We start from the raw sequence: 24,156 nt of genomic DNA on the forward strand, positions 1-24,156 counted from the left end.
TCATGTCTGTCTGTCTGTCCGTCCGTCCGTCTGTCTGTCCGTCCGTATGTCACAGCCACTTTATTCCGAAACTATAAGAACTATACTGTTGAAACTTGGTAAGTAGATGTATTCTGTGAACCGCATTAAGATTTTTACACAAAAATAGAAAAAAAAAAACAATAAATTTTTGGGGTTCCCCATACTTAGAACTGAAACTCAAAAAATTTTTTTTTCATTAAACCCATACGTGTGGGGTATTTATGGATAGGTCTTCAAAAATGATATTGAGGTTTCTAATATCATTTTTTTCTAAACTGAATGGTTTGCGCGAGAGACACTTCCAAAGTGGTAAAATGTGTCCCCCCCCCCTGTAACTTCTAAAATAAGAGAATGATAAAACTAAAAAAAATATATGATATACATTACCATGCAAACTTCCACCGAAAATTGGTTTAAACGAGATCTAGTAAGTAGTTTTTTTTAATACGTCATAAATCCCCTAAATACGGAACCCTTCATGGGCGAGTCCGACTCGCACTTGGCCGCTTTTTTTATGTATTGTTATGACATATGCGTCAAACAGTCCCGTTATCGTTTGAATACATTATTTAACTTTCGATCAGCGTTTCGTTTTCTACAAACGATTGTCATTTGGCCAGTAGGCTTAACACAGATCGTAACAGCTCACAAGTGCTACAGCTTACAAGCCACGCGACAGTATCCCTGGGAATATTACGCAAAACTCTGCATAGGGCTCCCACCATAAGGGCTTTCACGTGTAAAATGTATCTCGAATTGAATACTACGTTTTAACAAGAAAATTTGAAAATTTAAAGCCTGTTTTTTTGTATTATTTAATAGAGTATAATCTATTCCGTTTATGCTACATAGCATATGTACGATTTGAATTAAGCCCGATAATCAAGTTACTGATATATGTTTCTGTACGATTAGATTTAGTTTAGTTGGACAAAGTTATGCAGGCTCTAACAAACATCTTGAGCGCATGTAAAGAGAACCACAGTTGGCGATGACATCACATTTGGTAGCCTCCGGGAAGTAATTAACTAATGGAATATAGGTACACATCGCTGGTTTACACCAAATCGATGCATTGGTATCTCTCTGAATTTGCTTGCCTTTGATATCCTAGAATCTTGGATAACCTAGGAGATTCTCGCCATGCATATATGATATGCCATATGAACAAGGAAATGAACTAACGCCCACTATACCTCTCTATTTTCGTAAGGAACGAGTAATTAGTAGACTTGTGTTCATAGGTGTACATTTAAGTAAAGATAACAGAAACAAAATATGTAACTACGAATATTTGATTCAACCAAGATGACTAGGTACAAAACGAAAACTGCTCTTATTACATACTTTTATCATAACGGTGGTTAGCGAGTCCAATAAATAGATTGAGCGCATCGTTTCGGCTCCCTGGACCAATTAATCACGCGGCACACCTGCGACTGCACTCTAATATCGCCGCCACTACAAATACACCAATTATACTTCGGACATATCAGATTCTTTGTCACAATGAGAAATTGCTTTTTGAAGGCATTCATATTATACGTTACTGTGCTTTTGCTACGTCATTCATTTGTTTTCTTTTACGTACTTATTTGACGATTTCTGCTAACCAATATTGAAAATGAGAAGTATTAAGATTGTACTCCCCAAACAAGTACAAATATACTAATTCAGATAGCGATTACAACAGCCTAGACGCGTGCTATGCCATTGTAGTACTCCTTGAAAATTAAAAACTAGTTCTGAAAGAATAAACATTCTAAGGTAACATTCGGGTTCAGACTTTACTAGCGTTGCTGCCGCAGCATTACTTTAGACAGTATTGTTGCATGAAATTATATCCTACACCTATTAAAGTCATTTAATTCTCTGTTATAAATCTTAGTCTTAATCTTAGTAGCTTAAGACACGCTTAAGATGCCAATTTAACGGACCTAGCTCACTACGAAAAACTGCACTCTAAACTACAAAATGTACTCGTTCCTCTATGTATGTATTTTGCAATTGGCATTTCCCAAGTAAACGCAACCTCCGTCGATGCTGCACTGAAAAGCAAATGACTCAGGGGTACAAAGTCAATCAGTGCCAGCCATTTGCGTGTGAAATTTCACCAATTGGGTTCCGTTCGCTAACTATTAATTGTGAATTGCACTAAGCTAAGAGCACCATTAAGAAGTAGATAACGCAGTTTAAGTAGGTAATAATCTATAACTACGTATTGATTTAGTTTGTTTAACTTTTTAGGAACTATATGTATTTTGTGGCAGTTATAACCTAGGTATAGCCTGTCCGATTTCTAAGATCAAGTTCGTTGATTTACTATGGCCTACGTAGTCTTAGAAAAGCAGACATACTATACTTCCTACTAGTATTATTATATATGCAAAGGTATTTTACAAACAATTTTTATTTCTAAATAAAATCTTAAAAGAAAACATTTAATACCTACCCTATTAGTGGCATACAAAAAGGTCCACATGAAAAACCTATTCAATGTTGGTACGTACTCAATTCTTTTTACAAAAAAATTAACCGCACCGATGCAAAGCTACTAAATAATATTCCAGTTACGTTGTAAACGTAACCAAAGCTTCTGAAAGTCGAGACCGGAGCTAGAGAGGATACATTTAGTGTCCATCTGCATCATTTCTGCAGTTGGAGCAGATGCTCGTAAATAATCCTTTGGACCTGAAAAACGTTTCAGTGAATCCAATAAAATACGTATCCGCAGAGACTGCGCCGCAGCGAGCTCGTTACCACGCCTAGACGATTTATTGAGATTTGAACGCTGAAATATTGTAGGTGTTCCGTTTTAAAATTCTTTTATGAAATATATAACTTTTTATACATAAATATGCCTTCACATTAAAAAATATATGCAAATATACAATATTTGCATGTATAAATCAGCAGCTAAACCAGCATCAAGAAAACAGGGGAAGTACCCATTTTTTTCCTTCGGAGCAAAAATGTTTTTTCAAGACCCTTATTCATTTTGAAAGATCTATCCAATGATATCCCACACCACTGGGTTACAGCGAAAAAAAAAACTCCAAAATAATAATTTTGTATCCTAATTTTATTCTAGCATCTTTTTCGTTCTCTCGCCATGCATAATTTATGTATCCATGCCAAATTGCAGCTTTATATCACAAACAGTCACCGAGCAAAACAGACGGACAGACAGATGGACATGGCGAAACTATAATTAGATAAATGAAATAGAAATCTTTTAACAAATGTATAAAAGATACGATATTTTTATACAAAATTTAATACAGTAGGTAATAATTAAGTAATTATTTTCTACTCCCGTACCTTTATTTGTCATTTAAAAGGTCGTACGCACACCTTTAAACCCCTATGTTATAGTTGTCAAGACAAGTCTTTAGTCTATTCCCCAAAAAAGTATTTGTGCATACACGCAGTATTTTTTTGGTACTTTTACGATACTTCGTGTAATCACCACTTAAAAAATATTGTATGAAATACATTGTTGCCAACCTAATTTTAATTGTCATCTCTGACAGATGAGTACTAAGTGCATTGCTGCCAATTTACAAAATATTCATTAGGTTCTGTAGTAGAAACAATAAAATTGCTTCAGAAGTCAGAAACGCGCATGTCACACCCGTAATATAGCAAGATCCATAGACTACGAACACCGCTTAGCGTTGCTTGTTAGTCTCCATAGGCTACTGTGGCCAAAATCGAGAAAAAAATCTATCCAAAATTGTAATTTAACTAAGAGCAAGTACCAGGGCCTCATGAGTTACAAGAAGGTGTCGCTGACCAACCGGCCGTGGGACGCGGGGCGCGGTTGGCCAAAATCGAGAAAAAAAACTATCCAAAATTGTAATTTATAGTTGGTCAAACCAATTTGTCAGTAAATAGGAACAAAAAAAAACTATTTTTATCCTTTTCTTTTGGCTGCTAGTACTAGTGTAAGACAAAGATAGTATGATTATCTCAGTCTATGTTTGAAATAAGACAGTCCTTTGACACACACTATAACTAAGAGCAAGTACCAGGGCCTCATGAGTTACAAGAATAGAAGGTGTCGCGGACCAACCGGCCGTGGGGCGCGGGGCGCGGTGGCCGGGTTTGGTTTGTTTACCTACATATATGTCCTATATGATTCCACTTGATAAGTATTATTTTTGTTGAATGAAAAATATTTGTTTTTACAATTTTTTTTTCAAAGTGCTTGGTCGTAGAAAAAGTATTGTATGCAACGTTGTTTAACTGAGTCAAAAAATACTCGTGGCGTCTTTATTAACAATTTTCGGCTTCGCCTCAAATTGTTACTCACGCCACTCGCCTTTTTTGACCCCTCTTAAACAACGGTTGCATAAAATACTATTAAAGGGCACTTATTAGTTAAGTACTTGTTGGGTAACTATCTACTTCAAAAATATTTTAAAAGTACTTTCTAAAAACTTGTAGACCTCAATTCCAATTTGGACAAAAAAAAAACCATGTCTTTTACCAAAGTAACTCTTATTTTTTATTAGTCTCGAGTCTGGACCCTTGACATCGTTATCGCCCAATATTGAAAACATACGTTAGGTATGTATAAGTGTATTATGTATGCACAAAAGGCAAGCAATAAACCGTTAGAATGAGGCGTGATGCGGAAGCCCCCAATATTTCAGTGTCAATTCGCCTGTATGTCGAGAGGCAGGGCAAAGGATCGATTTCAAAGTTAAACAAGTAGATGAAGAGTGCATATTTAAGACCGGTTTGCTTAGACTTGTTAATGCCATTGTGTTATAAATATTACATGTATACACATTCTGTATTACTTTCGGGTTTCGTTCTCGATATTAGCATATATTACACATGTAGTTTCACAATAGACTCGCCATTTCGCACTGAATTTTGGAGAAATAAAACACAAATTAAAAATGAAAAATTAGGGTAGAAGAATATATCGCCTCGATATTCCACCCGCACCAACCAGGCGCCATCATTCACGATTTAGTGCTTCGCTGTTTCGCACGTTGCTTTTAGTATTAAAATTAAATTAGCGTTTCTTTTGTGTGTTAAAAGTACAATAGGTATATCATCGGTTTTAAACCATGCCGAAAAATTAAAACGTAGGATTAATAGTCGGCGTAACCGCCGTCGCGATAGTTCTTTGTCTTCGTGTGGTGACGGTGCTTCGCTTCATAACCCGCAGGGTGAGTAGTTACCTATCTAGATTACGTAAATCGTTTATTTTTCGACGTTATGAATGATAATTAGTTTCAAAAGTGTAATGTCGGTTGATTAAAACGCTGGATATTCGGGCTGTCCACATGGGGCTTTCCAAATCCATGTAATATATTTCTTTTTTAACATTATTTATTGCAACTAAATAAATATTAATATAATCAAGGAGTGTACTAAATGTATTAAACCGCTGGATAATCGGACTGTCCATATGGGGCTTTCCAAATCCAAACTGAAAATATGTACACAATCGGGTTCTCCTTCTTGGGGTGTTCCCACCGTGACATACTGTAAAACTGACAAAGTTTAAAATACTGGTCATTTTAGTGGGTTTGCGTGTTTCTCATATTCAAGGAGTCTCACTACCCCTTAAAATATATTCTTTTATATTTCTACATAGAATGCGAATCAATCGCCAAAGTTGACAATGACGTCATCGAACCCGAGCCTGGGTGTTCCTATTGGAACGATTACTGGCCGGCACCGGATCCGAGCGACGTCGATGATTGCGAACCCCCCGCGCCCCCCGCGGCCGCCGCGTCCGAGCCGCTGCCTGCCGCCGCTACCGCGCCTTCACCCACCGCCGCCGCCGCCGCAACCTTGCCGTCCTCTGTCGTCGTCGCCAGACAGTCGCCTGCCCCTACTTCAGTGCCGGCGCTCACCACCGTCGCTACACCAACCCGTGCTGATGCAAGTATTGCCGCGCCTTCAGAGGTACTGCAGCCGGCACAAGCACCAATAAATATACCAAATGAGATTCATGACCCGGATTTGTTAGCAATACTAGGCGAAGACCCAATTAACTGTCATAAAAGAATACGGTGACGACATACAAAGTGACCTAGCAATCAGATTAAATCACTTAGCCACTTCAGGTCTTACTAAAGAGAGCCGCGCAGAGATTAAAGATAAATATCTGATCCCTGGTAATTGTAAAATGATTAAGGCTCCAACGCTCAATCCAGAGATACGAGCATCCTTGATTGAAAGCCAGGCCAAACGTGACAAAGGGATAGAAAATAAACAGATTTTAAACTCCTGCGCTTTGTCACACTTCTTATGGTATCTGACAGAAAAAATCAGGAGGTCCTTAGATTATTAATGGATGCAGCGCGAATTTTAAGTGACATTGAACATAGTGATTCGATGTTACGCAGATTTTTTATTCTGTCAACGGTGAAAAAAGAGCTGAAAGATCAACTAGAGACGACCAAGATCGAAGATCTACTTTTCGGCAGCAATTTGGTAGAAACTTTCAAAGTCAGCAAAGACTATAAGTAAAACCGGGGCAGATATAAGGTCTACTAAGGCTGACGCGCCTAATCCGACAAACAAGTACGAGCACGAAAATGCACGAGGCTCTCCTGCAAATCGCAGACCGCAGATCGCAGAATCGGGGACTCGGAACTGGCGGTCGACGAATCCAGCTCCGACTTCGAGGCAGACGACGACGAGGCACCGCAGCAACTCGAGGACTTCGCCGCGTCATCAATATTCACGTCATAGACGTTAGACCACGTCGAGTGGACTATAGTATACGATACGTATACGATCAACAACACAGTTATACTCACTTTGATAAATATAATTTTGGGTTATGAAATATCTTTCACGTCACTATTTATAATCAACAGAGAAAAGAGTATTTTAATTCCGTAACACTCTTGATGATAAATATCATATAATTAGGTATTCCTTGGTGATTTACACAGATGTCTCAACAGTGGGGTGGGGAGCAGCTTGTGGCGACGATACGAGTACTGCTACTGGTTTATGGCAGCGGTCGGCAACCCGCGGCCCGCGGGCCGCATGCGGCCCGTGAACCTATCACTTGCGGCCCGCGAGCCTCCCTGGCTATTTTGTATGTAATATTGACAAACGACAATGTCTGACAAAATTATAAAAATTAACTAAGTGCGCCCCGCGTCACCTACGTTAGCTACTATGTGACCCTTGGCTGCTAAAAGGTTGCCGACCGCTGGTTTATGGGATAAACATGAGAGCTCCTTATATACCTAGAAATTACTTCCAGATCCTAGCAGCTTTCTAGGGCTTAAAGTTTTTGCTAATTACGCTAAAAAAAGAAAAAGTTGTTTAATCAATGTAACTAGAAATTATTTAATCAAGCGATACCTTAAAGGTGTATTTTGTTTACAGACGGCATTACCCAAATGTAATTTGACTTGGAACGTTGATAAATTATTAAATAATTTAGCTGATTGGTGACCAAAACGTTAAAAAAAACATAAAAAATACTGCCATTAGTACCCTACGAACGAACACATTTGGACAAAACTAATAATATTTGAAGCTATATTGATTCTTTATTTATTTAATTTAGATAACCTCATAATAAGGTTACATGTTACATCCCAAACTTTAAGTAGTAATAAAATAATATCTGAGCAGTCTATTAGTAACATTGATTTATATACTTGTAATAGTATACTTCATAATTAATGTTATGTTAAGATAAAAATTGTTATTATAATTAATTTTCATATGTGTAAGAAATATACACTGTATAGGTACATCATTGCATTCAGAGTTTAATTATGAGTTATATTTAAGATATTTCACGACCTACACTTTCTCTAAACATCTACATGTGTAATATATGCTAATATCGAGAACGAAACCCGAAAGTAATTAATGATTAAACGAACTTACCTGTACGTGAAGTTCAATCATAATTACTCGAAGGGTTTCGTTCGAAGATATTAGCAACCCTCCCTCCCTTCCTTAGGACTAGCCTAACCCCAGGTCGTGAAATAAATGTTGGAAACAGCTCAGCATCTCTCCAAACAGAATGATGGCGCCTGGTTGGTGCGGGTGGAATATCGAGGCGATATATTCTTCTACCCTAATTTTTCATTTTTAATTTGTGTTTTATTTCTCCAAAATTCAGTGCGAAATGGCGAGTCTATTGTGAAACTACATGTGTAATATATGCTAATATCTTCGAACGAAACCCTTCGAGTAATTATGATTGAACTTCACGTACAGGTAAGTTCGTTTAATCATTAATTTAAGTGCTTTACTCTCTGTATTAAACCGAAAGCTGGGTAAGTTATACTACCAAGTTTTACTCCCAAGCTTCGTGTAGTCTGATGATAACGTTCGCAAAAAACTAACGACGTAGTTCTTGAATACGACCGTAACGGTAAAGAGTAGGTACGTAAATATAGAAAAAAAGTTACAATAGGAAACGACGGAAAGTCACCATAACATCAAAACTTCCAGGTCACGCTATAAAAGAAAATTGCACTTTTTCTTCCTCCAATGACAGCGAAGACGAGTTGTTCTAATTTGACAACTTAACGACTGCCAAACTACAGTTACCTCGATAAGGAGGCGAACGCCACGTAAATTTGTTTCCGTGGGCACTTTGGTGAACGATATAAGGATTCTTTATATTTATAGTGTTCCGCATCAGAGCGAAGTCTAATAAAACATAAAGCACATTTTAGGGTAGCTTCGGTAGCTTACCGGTACCAAGGTGTGAGAGGCTTTATGAATTTTATGATAATGATAAAGCTGAAAAATAGCATCTTTAAATTTCACGTTTGCTATAAAATATGCAAAATATATACTTACCAGGTTTTCACAAACGATAGCCTGGAAGAATCTTAATTTTTAAGTAAAAAATACGAATAAATTTACAAAAATTGCCCTTGAATCATTCATTTAAAGTATTTTTTTGTTATTACTTTATCTGTTTCTAAATCAACAGCTTTTTAACTTTTTTTTAAATACCACCATAGCACAAGTGCAGCTGCAAAAGCTAGAGTGCAACATGATAAGAACTAGATTGGTCGATTCCTGAATACGTTTCCCATACTGATTGGGAAAAAACCATTTGTTTTTCAGATCAAAGCTCAGCGTCGAAGTACGTAAATAGCTTTAAAAAAAGGCTGCAAAAGTAAGTTAAGGCATTTTAACATGTTTAATTATATCTAGGTGAACAGAACAAACATCTTAGATTGATAAAATGATAACCCATTATTTAACCACGATAGGGATGGTTGTATTTATGAATACTAATTGTGATATTTGTTACATCGATATTAGAGAGACCAATCTGTAGTAAGAGAGATCAGTACCTTCGTTAATAACATCGTTCTCTAAGGAAGTGTTGCTGAAACCCGTTTAGATTCATTATATGAAACGTTCATAGCCGGGGGCACTCGCATCCACGTGACACGGGGCACAATGTAGTAAAGATAAGGTGTTCCCTTCCAAGCCACTGGGTCCATTGTCAATCTTGCGCGGCATGGTGAAAAGGAGCCGAGCCGCCCAGGCTTCTACAAAGCATCCCGCGTGGATTACGCGAGTTGTATAAATTTCAGCCAATTCGCACGTTTACTTATTACTTTACTGCACTAAAAAAAGAATGATAAATACAATTTAGTTAAAAAACAGCTTTTGATTACTAATGCTTAAATTAATAAAAAAAAATGTATTACTTAATTCTAGTATACTAGGTACTGTTAATAATACTTCTGTGTAAATTTAATTTAATTTTTCAGCTCGCTGAATCACAAATCTTAAATCATGCAAAAATCATCACGTTTTTTGTACGAGTATCTTCTTCATTTTTAAATTATTTAAATGTTTAATAGTTGTTTTTATAGCAGCAATAGAAAAACAGACCTACCCTAAGAAAATTTAAAATGTCTGTTGGTTCTTGAGATATACACTATAAACATAGACACTCGCTGATAGATAGCAAGACGGATGGACGGAGGGACGAACGAACAACGTAAGCCATTGTCATACTTCGGCATAGACTAGGAATCCTCTAAACTGAGTTTATAGCAATTATTTCATGAAACCGATGCTGCCAAAAATACGGGGGTGCGGGGGGACGAGGTGAGCGAATCCCGTGCCGTGATTGGTCCGTTCAAAGACACGGACCAATCACGGCACGAGATTGACACGAAGATGGAGTAGAACTACCGTATAAGTGGCAGAGGGGGTAGCGTTACTATGCTCAGTCTAGAGGATGTCTTGTCTGTGTACTTCGGCAACGGGACCCTAAAAATACGTTTCCTTGAAAATAAATAAGTTAGGAAAAATTATTACCTAATTGAAATATTCTAAATAATATAGATTGTGTAATCAGCTAATAAGCCCAGTCAGCATCAATGTTAGCGGATGAAACAACGCACAAAAATTAGGTATCTGCGACCTTGGCTTACAAATAAAAATATACATATCTCCATAGTGCGCAGTCGTAACTGCTATAAATTAACTATTCTACGAAGGTACCTATATAAACACAGTCATGTATATTTTTGTTAAGTTATTAGTAAATGGTCCTTTTGAGTACTCTTGACCCGTAGTCTGATCCCTTACTTTTGATGCTGACTGTACCTACTATTTACTAGGTAGCTGTGCTTGTAGCTCTGCTCGTGTGGAAACCCACAGGAGCAGTGTGGAAACCAGCAGGGTAAGTATGTTCAGTCCCATCAAAAACATTACATGTAAAAAGGCGCAAGTCTCGCAACGCTTTTACTACAAAAAAGTTTTGAGATGTAATGTGAAACCAAGTCGGTTATTTTAATCAGTGCCAGGGGGTGTTAAAACCGTATTAATAAGATATCTTTAATTTGTAATACGTATAATGACTTGGCCATCGCACGGCTGCATAATGACAAAAGGATCATCGTCACCTATTAAAAATAATTCGAATTGAACATAACGCTAGCGCTAATTGCAGTTTGAGCATTACACATATTTACGAGTACGGTACGAGTAAAGCATTATGTGCGATTGCCAAGTCATTATATGTATTACAAATTAAAGATATCTTATTGATACTGTTTTAACACCCCCTGGCACTGATTAAAATAACCGACTTGGTTTCACATTACATCTCAAAACTTTTTTGTAGTAAAAGCGTTGCGAGACTTGCGCCTTTTTACATGTAATGTTTTTGATGGGATCTCATCTCTTTTTGTAGGCAGTCCTTCTTTTCGGGTACTCATACCCATACTATGTATACACATATCATAACTAAACATATCTTCATTCATACTCACATCGTACATCGTAGTGTACCTTTACTTTACCTACTATTTGTAGGAACTGCAACAGTAACTTTGTAATATCATATATTTATATGGGATTACAAACTTACGTATGCAGTTCATAGATCTTTAAAACGTGACTGATATTGCAATATTTTTAGGTTTTCGCTTTATGTGGCCATTAAACCATAACTCTGTACCAAATTTCAGCTCTCTGAGTTTATGGGAAGTACTAGTTCCATGCTGATGATCATGAGTGAATGAGTGTCATAAATGCGAAACTTTGCTTTCGCCATACTTTGGAACTAAATGACCACTACAGACTTGAAATTTTGGATTTTAAGTATGTGATTATAGCTTACTGGATGACGAAAATTTCTGCGTTCTGGTCTTATCCAAAGGTTCTCAAATAGGGGCCTGAAAATGCGGCGAAATGGTTCCAGTAAAGGATGGTACGGCAGTGTTTGCTTCGCGCTTGACTTGGCGGGGGCACTGCCGTGCCCCCAGATTGTTCATTAGCTCTCCCTTCCCTTCATTAAAATAATTTCGGTAGGTAATTAAGACGTGGAAGAGACATATAGGCAGTAGCACTTTTTGCTTTGCATTTATACTGACCGTGAGGATTTCTCTGTTATTAAAATACCACTGATGTAGCATTGAAATTACACTAATTCTCCCTAAAAGCAAATACTTAGCTATCAATTTTATCTAGTGGATAGTAAATAGCGTAGAGGCTTGGTGAGTAATTTTACGATAGATTAGACAGTTTGGTAGTTCTTTAGTGAAAACTGCTTCCTCCAGATAGAGAAAACGTGTAATGGAATGCAATAACTCTTGACCGGGTGTGCGAAGAAATAACACTGTGTCATATTTCACAACCCTCCAACAATTTTATAAAAGCGGACCATCTGCTTTTGACCCCTCATTCTTTTTGTCTCCGGAATTATTTCTGTTTAAGTAAAATATTAGCCTTCTCTTGATACATAAGTCCGCAGCATTTTCCGGAAAAGTTTAAGTATATTGCCATGCAGTAATGTAAAGTTGTGATGTTATACATAATATATATATTGCTACTATGTATGCTTATATGGATAGAAAGAAGATTTGTAGTGCATTGTCTCCGGGTATTTGAACAGTTTTGTGTAGAAATGCTAGAGATAGGTCTCTAAAACCTTGTTTTGAATGGGAGATTTGCACAAATCTTACATTTTACTGACCCAGCTTCGGTCTCAGAAACCCACTGCATATAAATACTTATATGGCGCTCGTTTTGTCAATGCTATTGAGTTAGCTGCCCGTCCGTACGGTAGTTTCAATATTTTTGTTCGAAAAGCTTCCATTGCCGGGAAGGGAGCGTAACCTAATTGTAACAATTTGCATTTTATTGCTATGCATGAAATTAAGTTCCAAAACACTATATAAAGGCAGTATTTATGAGGTGGAAGCAGCAATCCAATTCACACAATGTGAGATTGAATAAAATACCAATTTCAATCTTTTTAGGTGACTATTCGGGTAGGTATTGGATGAGCGTTAAATAAATATGTTAATGGAGATATAAGACACAGATCGTCATTTCATCATTGCGGCATCATTGTTACCTTACAGTTATGTTATTTTAAATGCATTTTAAATAATTGTCAGGAAAGACAAGAGGCGTGAACATTTGAAATTGAATGTTCGGATTCCATATTTATGTCGCCAAGGAAAATCATGCCTAATGGAAGGGCGTGTGTTCGGTGTGTCCATAAAAACTTCAGGGAGTGAACGTGTAAGGAATAAGCGCACACGAACCGGGGTGACTGCGGTCATTCCGCTAAACGAAGATCAGAATCGCAAGCTGTTAGCATAGAGATTGCGATCGAATGAATGCCGCCCAAAGTATTCCATCCCGATATCGAGGGGTCCCGATATTGCGGCCACCCGAAACAGCCCTTTCTGCTTTTACTAACATTTCGTTACGGCACTAGGACGCCTTTTGATTTACTTTATTTAGTCTGAAATGAAAAGCTCCCAACCGACATTTATGCAAATTAAACAAGACGATTTCGAATGCCTTCAGCCCAGACATCAATCCACGTAAGTGACACAAAAGAGCGGAGAAAAAAAGAGGCCATAATAAATTCCAAAGCCATCGATTTTTGTATTGAGAAAAACTTTCTTTGTCATATTGATCGATGACCTTTTGTCCATTAGGGACCTTTTAAAAGTTGCCCTTTGATTCCATTTTATACTTCAACAATAATTACAAAGTTTGAAATAAAGAACTTTCTGGTTCGTTGATAAATAAATAATCATTAATCATGCAAGTGTTTTGTTTTCATATATATAATATCTGTTTATTTAATATAGGCACCATCCTAGTGATTGTCAGGCGTGACGTAGAATTTAAAACAGAACTTATCAAAATAAATTAGGCTATATTTGCAATTCATTTATGAATATTTTTGTGGCTGTCGACTGATCTGATTGTAGATAGTTGGTTTGAACCGAGCGCGGCGCGGCGCGACGAGCCGGGCCGGTGAGGTTGCAGAAGGTGCCAATATATTTCCTGACGGTTGAACGCTCAGGTAATTGTGGCTGAAACTTATCTCAGGGTGCAAACGTGAGCGGAATGCTAAACCATCCCTTAGCTCTAGTGCAAATTTTAAGCACACTTTTCAACACTTTTAAAATCAAATCATTTTTAAGATAAATCATGTAATAAAATAAAAAATGATTTATTTAGTTAAGAAGTAAAATTGAATATATCTGTGTTTTGAATTCTAGGAATATATACAACTAGATTTGTATATTGGTTGTTATATACATATTGTACAATTGTACAGTTAAGTGTAAAATTATGGGTGCATACAACTTTACAAAAATATTTCCCATAGTTCTTAATTCGCTGACATAAGAGCTAAAGGACATATTTTTGAGTATGATGTGTGCACCCATATTTTACACTTGACTCTAATCACTCTATCTATTAAAAAAACCGTATCAAAATCCGTTGCGTAGTTTTAAAGATCTAAACAGACGGCGGGAAGCGACTTTGTTTTATACTATGTAGTGATTTTTATTGCAGCAACACTTATACATATGTATATACTTATATAACTTTCTTAGACAAACAGATAGCGGAGGCTTAGTAATAGGATTCCTTTTGTCAGTTTTGTCACCCTACGGGTACGGAGCTGGGCAGGTTCATCTCATTAATATGTGTAAACATAACGATACTGACCTAGTTACTTATTTTTACTTAAAATACCTAAAAATCCGGAAGAAGCTAAAACATATTTCAAAACTTTGAACAGGTAGATTTGTAAGCATCGCGGCGAAGAAATATTTGTAAATATATCTGATTTAAATGTTACCTACCGTAACTCAGAGAATCAGTATCAGAGAGAAGTAGAAAATAATGTTGGTTGGATGTTGGATCCAACTGACGCAGACTTTGTTCAAATTATTTGCTTTGGAACGAGCTCATTAGCTAAATGACCCTGCTTTCTTGAAAGAGTTATCAAAGGAGTCAGATACTGAGCATTCCATATTTTTTTACAAATATTTTTATGAGATTTTTAGCATGTACGAGTATTAAGTATATAATAAGAGTTGCCTTTCGAACTTTTAAAAGGCAACTTTTAAACTTTGTAAAGCTGAACTGCCCGAACAGTTTCTTAGCTACATTGTATTAGTATTGATTGTAGCTACTCAGTAAGCACTGCACGCTAAAATTGAATACAGCTGCGAGTGGCGAATCACTCGCGAAGCGCTGTAAGAACATGAAATGAAATTTTGTTGTAATGTACGGATCTGGGCGCTCAGGGATGCAGCGGGAAACAAAACCGATATACGGTTATTCCCTGACAGCTGAGCTCTTAGGTGATTGTGGCGGAAACTTTTATCGGATGTCGAACGTGAGCGAAATAGCGATTCCCGCGGGCTCACCTGTTCGCGCCGTGACACCGCCGCCGCGCCGCTGGAAGTGGCTGGTGGGTGGGCTGCGGGTTGTGGGTGCTAGTAGCAGTATTTAGAGACGTCAAATGAGACTGCGCGACCGTACGACCTGAAATGTTTTCACTGAATATATTAACACATTCTACTATTCAAGAGTGTTGCGTATTTGCCTTTTATATGTGACGTTATCTATGAAGACGGACCTTATTGTCGATGGTGCTTAAGCCATTATTAACGATGCTCCGATATAAATACAATGCCGCGCGACACTGCGGAGTAAGTGCCATCGACAATAAGGTCCCTTTTCATAGATAATGCCCCATATGTTATAAAAAAATCATAGATAGCTTTTGTACAGGGCTATCTGCTTAGCCTACTTATATACGTTTTTGACAAAGAATGTCCTTAAAGTGTAGCTAACAGTGGCAACGCGTTTACAAAAATCGATGTCCACCGGCTTGCCTATGCGACCTATGTCTAAACAACGGAGCACATTTAAGAAAGAGCAAACTAAACCAGTTCCGGCTTGCCAAACTAGTATATTTGGCGCACGTAGCTAATTCTGTATAACTATAACTACATACTGATTTTAAGTTTAGGTAAGCTGTATTCGGGCTCTTTCGGAAATTGGGTAATCCCGAAAATCACTCGTATTCCGTTGTAATAAGAGGCCCTTTTCCGAATTATCCTCCACTTTTGTAGTATTTTATCCTTTCGGAATTACTCGACTACAACTATACACACCTTACAAATTTTTGAAGTGAAAACTTCTTTAGCAGCGCTGGGCACTTTTTGAGGTGGGGAAAAAAATGATAAACTCGAGACAGCGTAAGGCGATCACGTGACCGTAAGGGGCGTAAGGCGATCACGTGGCCGTAAGGTAAGGTGGCCACTCATAATTTAAATGGCATTTAAATCAATAAAGAAAAACTAAATGTTATTCGACATTTATGTTGCGGACTCCTTTTCAAGACTCTTTACCTATGTTCAAATAATTTGACGTTGTCATGGCAGTGTGTAAATAAACATGTCAATGAAAAAGTGTGATTTTATTTGAGAATGATAATAATATATAATAAATAAATAGAATACCTCCGCTAAACGTATGTATCGTGTTATCGGGCGTCGGTAACAGAATGAGGTGAGTTTTCACTTCTATCGGCACTCCCGGAGTGCAACCGTTGTTGCTTTTTTTTTCATTGTTTGGTTCTGACGTCTATTTTAATAAAACTATTGGATGAATTAAGGAAATATTTAAGGAATAATATAAATTTATTGTAGGTAACGTATGTATGAGTCGTTTCTTGCTCATTTTATATCTGTTTCAGCTTTTACCCTCCCTACACCAAATATGTTGGTTTACTATCAATTTTGCGTCATTTTACCCAATTACGAATGTAAAATTGTCATAGATTTCATGTGCTGCAAGTACTCGAATTACGTATTTAATGAACGATTTCAAATCTTCCGAATTCAGGTACCTAGTGAACTCTCATCTAAAGTGTCATTCAATAGAACTTGCTAACTATGTAAACATATTACTAGTAAATTGACATTCAGTGTCAATTTTAGTATGGCGGTTTGTCTACATAGTTAGCAAGTTCTATTGAATGACACTTTAAGAGAACAACTGTTCCTGATTTATCACGAACGTAAGAGAAATAGGTATGTAGAATATTAAAAATTTAATTAAAAATAAAATAGAATTATATTATAACATACATACAGGTGACTTGTGTTAAAAACGTTTAAAATTCAGTGACTCAGCTAAATTTTTTATCACAGGTAAAACAATGCGATTTAGAAAAAAACAAAGCACATATTTTAACCGCAGTGTAAAATATGTGCTTTGTTTTTTTCTAAATCGCACTGTTTTACCTACATCGCAACAACATCGATATATACTTGATGGCCCGCTTGTTCTTGAGAGCTTTGACCTGCATACAATCTCGTCGTTCTGTTGTGCGTGCTCGGTACAACCGTTGTACAGAGTTAGTTAACGACAACTTTTAATTGAATTTCTGTGTTTTACAGAGTATAGTATAGCTCTGACTGTTGGAGTTGCCTCTTTAGTTTTAGGATTTCAGGTGACGCATTTACTTTTGTTGCAGGTATTCGTAATAACGATGGTCTCGGGAATTTAGTTTAGATACAAAACTACAGCTACAAAATAGGTACTTAGGAGCCCAGTTTGAGGTTTGCTAACTTGTATTGTGAACTTTACATATTTCTTAAACGTGTAGATACATTATATTAGAACAAATTAAATTATTTTCAGAAAATATTTCGATATGTTTCTGGTTCGATTCCAGCCTGGGGCACTGGAGGCCTTGGTCACTTTTTCTTAGTATATGACATTTATTTAATGTGTGTAGATACATTTAATAGATAGTACAAAAACATAATTTACACATGTAAGTATTATAGTAAAAATTAAGATTTCTTCGTTTTATTATATGAACTAAAAATGGAATTACTAAACGTACGATTACTCTCACCTGCAGGTGAAATTTTGTGAGCAATATCTGTAATTTTATTTAAGTAAGTTTCGCCAATATTCGTACTTAGTTGAAATACGTGGAGTAGAAGAATAATGTTGTACAGAGTTATTTAGGTAGGTACTACATTTCATATCCACTGAAACGTCCATGAACTCTTAAAAATGCGTCCTTGTTTTGAATGAAGTGTTTGTATGTCAACATATCTGACCACCATAACGGTGGCTACAACAATCTCGGGGAGTAAATTGTGTTTCACCCACCCAGCCAGAAAACTATTTTGCCCTTTGTGCATTTTAGCAAAGTTTCATTGGGTTCTTATCATCAAACCCGAATATAAATCTTGGATCAATATACTCTTATATCTTGTAATAATTACTTATAATTTGGTACGTATTGTTAACATGAGTTACTATTTGAATAAATTGAACGATGTTATTTCTCATTTTACCTATATCATTTTACTGACTAAATAAAGAAAAGTTAAGTATTATATCCGGGCGTACATTTGTTACCATGGAGGTGGTCTGCTTTGTTTCCTACTTCGCAAACTTTGTTGCCTTCGTTACGTTGTTCACTTTGCCGGAAATCGCTATTACACTTTATGGATTGGTATTCGTTTCCCTTTTGTATTCCTCCGAAAAAGCATTTTGTTGATGAGACACAAACTTAGTACGGCCATTTTTTCGTGCAAGCTTTTTGTTGGCGTTTCGCTTTGAAAGCGTTATTGGAGAATAGGGATATTCTTTAGATTGTTAATATTGACAAAGTGGGTGTGGTGAACAGAGTGTACAAAGGATTACATTAGTGAGCTTATACCATAATTTTCAAAAAACCTTTGTATAAAATATTTATAACGACAGACACAAAAGTAGTATAATTAAATATATATTAAATTCGAACTGAATGACACAGAATAATTATGCAAAAATAAAAACTATTAACCGAAATCCCATAGATCTATTCTTTATGGAAACCCATAAGGCTGGGTAGGTTAGGATATGGGATTCTCTCCCTGGTAATGCCAATTATTTGGCCAAGGAAAGAGTCTATGATCACCTGTGGCTTTCATGGTAAGTATGTTTTTTAGTTTTTTGTATGCTGTAAATATCTGGTGTTTTGATAGCCTAAAGAAAAAAGTTGAAGTGGTTTCAACCGATTTAGAAGTTATGTGTAAAGTTTCTAACGACTGTAAGTGGTTGAAGTCGTAGTTGGAAGATAGTATCGACGTATATCAATATTTCAAATCATTTTTATCCTCCGCGCTCATTCTGTCGCCCGCCACCGCCAGTGAAAATGTAAACTGGTAAAAATCATAAAACACACGGTTTATATATTTGTTATTTAAATGTTATAGTATTTTAGTCTTATAATCTACACAGCAAACGTTTTACAATAATAATAATACTATACGATTTAGCTCAAAACCGGGACGAATGGAAGAAGGGGAAGGCGGAGATTATACGGAGTTAATTATACTCTCTTCAATATGTGTATAAGTAATTATACCCACTATAATATTGAACAGACATACGTCACAATGTGGCTACAGGGTCTAGCCGTGTTAGGAGCCGGCCTCCGGCCCAGACATCAATCGCTGGCTGGCACCGTCCCTTCTAATCTCGCTTCGATTTCCAGTAATTTACAGATAACCTAACTGCTATGTACCTCTATTCATGCGATCGAATTACATCATTATACTGTTGTTGCAAGTTACCTATTAGAAAGGTCATGTACCCGAATGGCAATCGGAGCCTAATTACTAAGCCTCCATTTTTTCTATCTGTCCGTCTCTCAGTGGTATTTCATAAACCGTTAACAAGAATTTATTTTAATTTTTATAGTATTTTATAATGGTAAGCGAACCACTCAAGTGTAATTCAGTCTTAAAGATTACCTACCTATAATAAAACATTGTAAAAAATGTGTGACCATACGGAACCCTTAGGGCATGGGCACGAGTTCGCCTCGCATAGGGCTGTGTTTTAAAATTATGCACTAACCTATTCCACCAACCATTATGGTTATAAATGACGGAAGTGCAATAATTACATTAATTTTCTTTTTTTAGGCTAAGATTCAGTAGGCTACTGTTAGTATTAGTAGAATATATATATAGGGGTGATGACGATGATAATAAAGAAAATCTTTCCATTCCCATTATATTCAATCGTGTATTTTTTTTAAATGACATACAAGGTTTCACCCATGAACTCAATCCCATTGACCACCAAACGGCGTCAATAAATCTGGATTCATGATCGCGTTTGGTGCACGAAACATCTGCGTTAGGCGATCTGTGGTGCTACCTGCGGCGCGAGGCGCGGCGGCTGCCAAGGGGGAAGCGGCGAACTGAATAATTGCTGCAATCACTGCCAAGCCAACTGAGCGATGATCAGGGAGTGAATTACTAAACCTTTGCCACCCCTTTTTAGTATTTCCGATCTCAAGTTTCAGATATTGGCTTATGAAGTGAGTTAATGAACTTGTTAACGGTTAATTGGCGGCGGCATTTTATATAAAGCTTCAACTTCGGCACGAATTGTGAATTACTTCGCTTCAGAGTTTTTATATCAGGAAAGTTTTTCAAAAATAAATCGTATGGGTAATACTTATTTTTCTATATATTTTTTAAATATTAAATCAAACTTTTAACCAATTATTTATTGCACTTTTAAATTTTAATAAATACCTATATGTCATTTTTATTACCAGCAGCCACGACGGGTTTCCTGTGCCATTTTTGTGGCGAGAATTACAGTTAAAGTTACACAATAGACTCTCTGTTAGTGGCATGTATGTAACTTTGTTCGTTTATTTTTAACACTATTTGTAGAGAATGGTCACAACGATGTTAGTTTTTAGAGCACGTGAGCTGTACATTTCTGTAGCATATCTTAATACCTTCACTGTCGCAAAATGTTTCAAATAATTAAATATATTTCTTAAGGCTTATTTTCCCGACGTTATTCAAGGTTTATGTATCCTTTAGTTTGTTAATGAGACTAACCATTTGTGTTGCACTAAACTATCACAACAAGGAAGTAGGAGTCAGGCTGTTTTTATGGTTCAAGTTGGTAGCAGAATGCCTTGGAATGTGCGAAGTAAACACTTAACTGCAGGTTTACGTCTCGTAATGCAGTGGAAGTTCTGCGGCGCGGTCGGCAGCGGACCAACTCCGGCAGCCTAAAGTTTTATGGTTGCAGTTTTAACGTGGTCGAAGCTCCGGTGAGGGCCACTACACGCTAGCGTGGCGCACATCAAATTACACCTTCATTTTTTTTGTGAAAAATTCAGTTTTTGCCTGTGGAAATTTCTCTACATGCATTCATGGCGGGTTTTTGCTACCGTGTTTAAATTCGTCGGTATTCTAGGTGAGCAAGCGGGCTTAACCTAACGTGATTTTTTTCTTTTCCTACATAGGGGCCAGATAGGTACTTGTAGCGATTTTTGGCTCAAGTCCTAACGTAGAGATATGTAACTTATGGCTTTAGTATTTTAGTGTCTAGCGATCGTTCGAAACAGACATACTCGAAAACAACTTGGCACTTGACAAATATATACCTACCTGCAAAGATATTAAAGTTGAACATTGAAAATTAAATTCATGAATTCATAACAGTTTTTTTTTTCGAATATTAATATTGTAATAACCAAAGTCCATAATAACATTTTTCCAAAGAATGGACCGTAAAATCGAACGTTTAAGATGATTTGAACAGCGCACTAAAATAAATAGCTGGTATTCACGTAACGGTCGGTGAGTCAGGGAAGTTGGAAAGTAAATGGTATTAGCATCGTCTAATCACTATCAGGGGAGCTCTCCGTCTAGCGTTTCGAACCGGGTACCAACGTTTCATAGCCGTTCCCGTACACTTGCTGGCCCGTTCAGGGAGCCTTCTTGAATGCAAATAAGCATTGGAACGCCTTTACTACATAGAGGCGCTCTTTATTGAGCCTGTTCGAGCAGATAAACCGACGGTTCGGCAAACACTCACCTGCCACGCACCCGCCTAAAGCATGTACGCCTCTCCGGGAGAAGAAACCGGTCGAATCAAAGTTTTAATTACTTGAGAAGACATTTAATACAGTAATTGTAAAACAACTAGAGAAAGAAATCTTATCTCTGAAAAAGCGGACAAAAATCAAGGGAGAATGCAAATTTAGCAGGAAAGGCGAACTAAAGCGGAGCTGTAAATGTAATTAGATTTTCAAGTTTACAAAGACAAGAGCGCTCAGGTTGGTAGATTTACTGCTGGCTGACCCACCTCCCTGCGGAGCACGATAAATGAGATGCCGCGAGGTAGCGATACTAATTATCCTATAGGTACGCGTTACTCCCGCCGAGTTCACTTTAAATCTTGTTAGCCGTCGGTTGCGGTCACAGCAATCTGAAAAATATTAAACGAAACTTTAATGTAATATCAATTTTATAATATAAGTGATAATAAATAAAATCCATCCAAATATGCAAGCACATAAAGTACTAGAATTCAGTCGGTATTTATTTATTTATTTATTTACGCCTCATGTAGTTTGTACACTTGTGTTTGTATGTATACACCAGGGATGTTGCGGATGCCGATTTTTTGACATCCGCGGATGCGGATGCGGATGCGGATTTTTAACGGCTCACATCCGCGGATGCGGATGCGGATGCGGATGTCAAGATAGGTACATAAAAAGCGGCCAAGTGCGAGTCGGACTCGCCCATGAAGGGTTCCGTATTTAGGCGATATATGACGTATAAAAAAAAACTACTTACTAGATCTCGTTCAAACCAATTTTCGGTGGAAGTTTACATGGTAATGTACATCATATATTTTTTTAGTTTTATCATTCTCTTATTTTAGAAGTTACGGGGGGGGGGGGGACACATTTTACCACTTTGGAAGTGTCTCTCGCGCAAACTATTCAGTTTAGAAAAAAAAGATATTAGAAACCTCAATATCATTTTTGAAGACCTATCCATAGATACCCCACACGTATGGGTTTGATGAAAAAAAAATTTTTGAGTTTCAGTTCGAAGTATGGGGAACCCCAAAAATTTATTGTTTTTTTTTCTATTTTTGTGTGAAAATCTTAATGCGGTTCACAGAATACATCTACTTACCAAGTTTCAACAGTATAGTTCTTATAGTTTCGGAGAAAAGTGGCTGTGACATACGGACGGACAGACAGACGGACAGACAGACAGACAGACATGACGAATCTATAAGAGTTCCGTTTTTTGCCATTTGGCTACGGAACCCTAAAAACGTCAAATATTACATTTTAGTCATTTTTATTTCAAAAAACCGGCCAAGTGCGAGTCGGACTCGCGTTCCAAGGGTTCCCTATATTAAGTCCCACTCACGCTTGACTGCTAATTTCTAATAGGTTTTTTTGGCTAATGACTAAATTACCTAGCAATCTAGCACTTACGCCGATGCTAAGACGTTCCTGTACCGAACTGTTCCACATCCGCATCCGCATTAAATCCGCATCGATTTTATGCGGATGCGGATGCGGATGCGGATGTTGAAAATAATGCGGAAGTTCCGCGGTTGCGGATGCGGATGCGGATGTTCGCAACATCCCTGGTATACACCTCTCATATTAAAATATCCCTTGTTCCGACATTCAAATCGTCATTCAAAATATATTGTTATGAAATACTGCAAAAAACAGCAACTTACAGTATTAGATAAATATTGTAAAAAAAGTCTCAGCATGCTATATATACAAACACATTTGCTTTGCGCTCCTAGTTGGAGAACGAAACTTAGGTCAGTTAGGGAGGAAGGCATTTGGCTTGAATAATTGCAGGCTACCACTTGATGGCGACTGACACGAGCCAGCGGGCTGTGCTGTCGGTGCAACGATATCAACTGCAGTCAGATTTAAGCACCGACTCTATCCGACTAGGACTCCAGCTACCTAGTTAAATAAAAAATTACATATGTATAAAATGATCAGTCAGAAAAACTAATATTGGCTTAGCATCCCTGCATACAAGTATTTGCTTTTGTTTTGTCGAGCCCGGTGATATTTAATTGGTAAAAAACCTTTTAAAGTAATTAATTTATAAATAATTTATTTTTAAAGCTTTTTTCCTCAGATTGTACTTAATAATAATAATTGTACCTTAATTTATCTAATTTAATTTCAATTTTGACGTGTAATATGTAATTATATTATAAATAAATGAGTATGAGTATGATTGTTGGAGAAAACCACGAGAGAAAGTCTCGACGGGAATAAGAGTTCGCGGCGGCGTTATCTTCTTTTCGCCATACAAAATCGCTCATCGACGAGAAGCCGTTTCGCGTCCTCTGCAATAATGTACCTACTATTTTCTACTAACTATTAACTAACAGTACCTACCCGCCCAGCAATTTTAGTTTTGTGTGATTTTTAATGCGTTAGATACGCTAACACTGAACAAGCAAATGGTCGTAAATAAT

General features: G+C 37.1%; 1 long non-coding RNA gene across 1 annotated transcript in view; it reads right to left on the reverse strand.

The window, feature by feature from the left end:
* Window positions 1-269: 269 nt before the first annotated feature.
* The window catches only part of LOC134658807 (uncharacterized), a 104,519-nt gene continuing 80,632 nt past the window's right edge, over window positions 270-24,156 (reverse strand). Inside the window, exon 2 of the long non-coding RNA XR_010097739.1 lies at window positions 270-481. This is a non-coding gene — a long non-coding RNA (uncharacterized LOC134658807). The remainder of the gene's footprint in view (window positions 482-24,156) is intronic.

Source organism: Cydia amplana, chromosome 2 (assembly GCF_948474715.1).
Source record: "Cydia amplana chromosome 2, ilCydAmpl1.1, whole genome shotgun sequence".
Taxonomy (NCBI): domain Eukaryota; kingdom Metazoa; phylum Arthropoda; class Insecta; order Lepidoptera; family Tortricidae; genus Cydia; species Cydia amplana.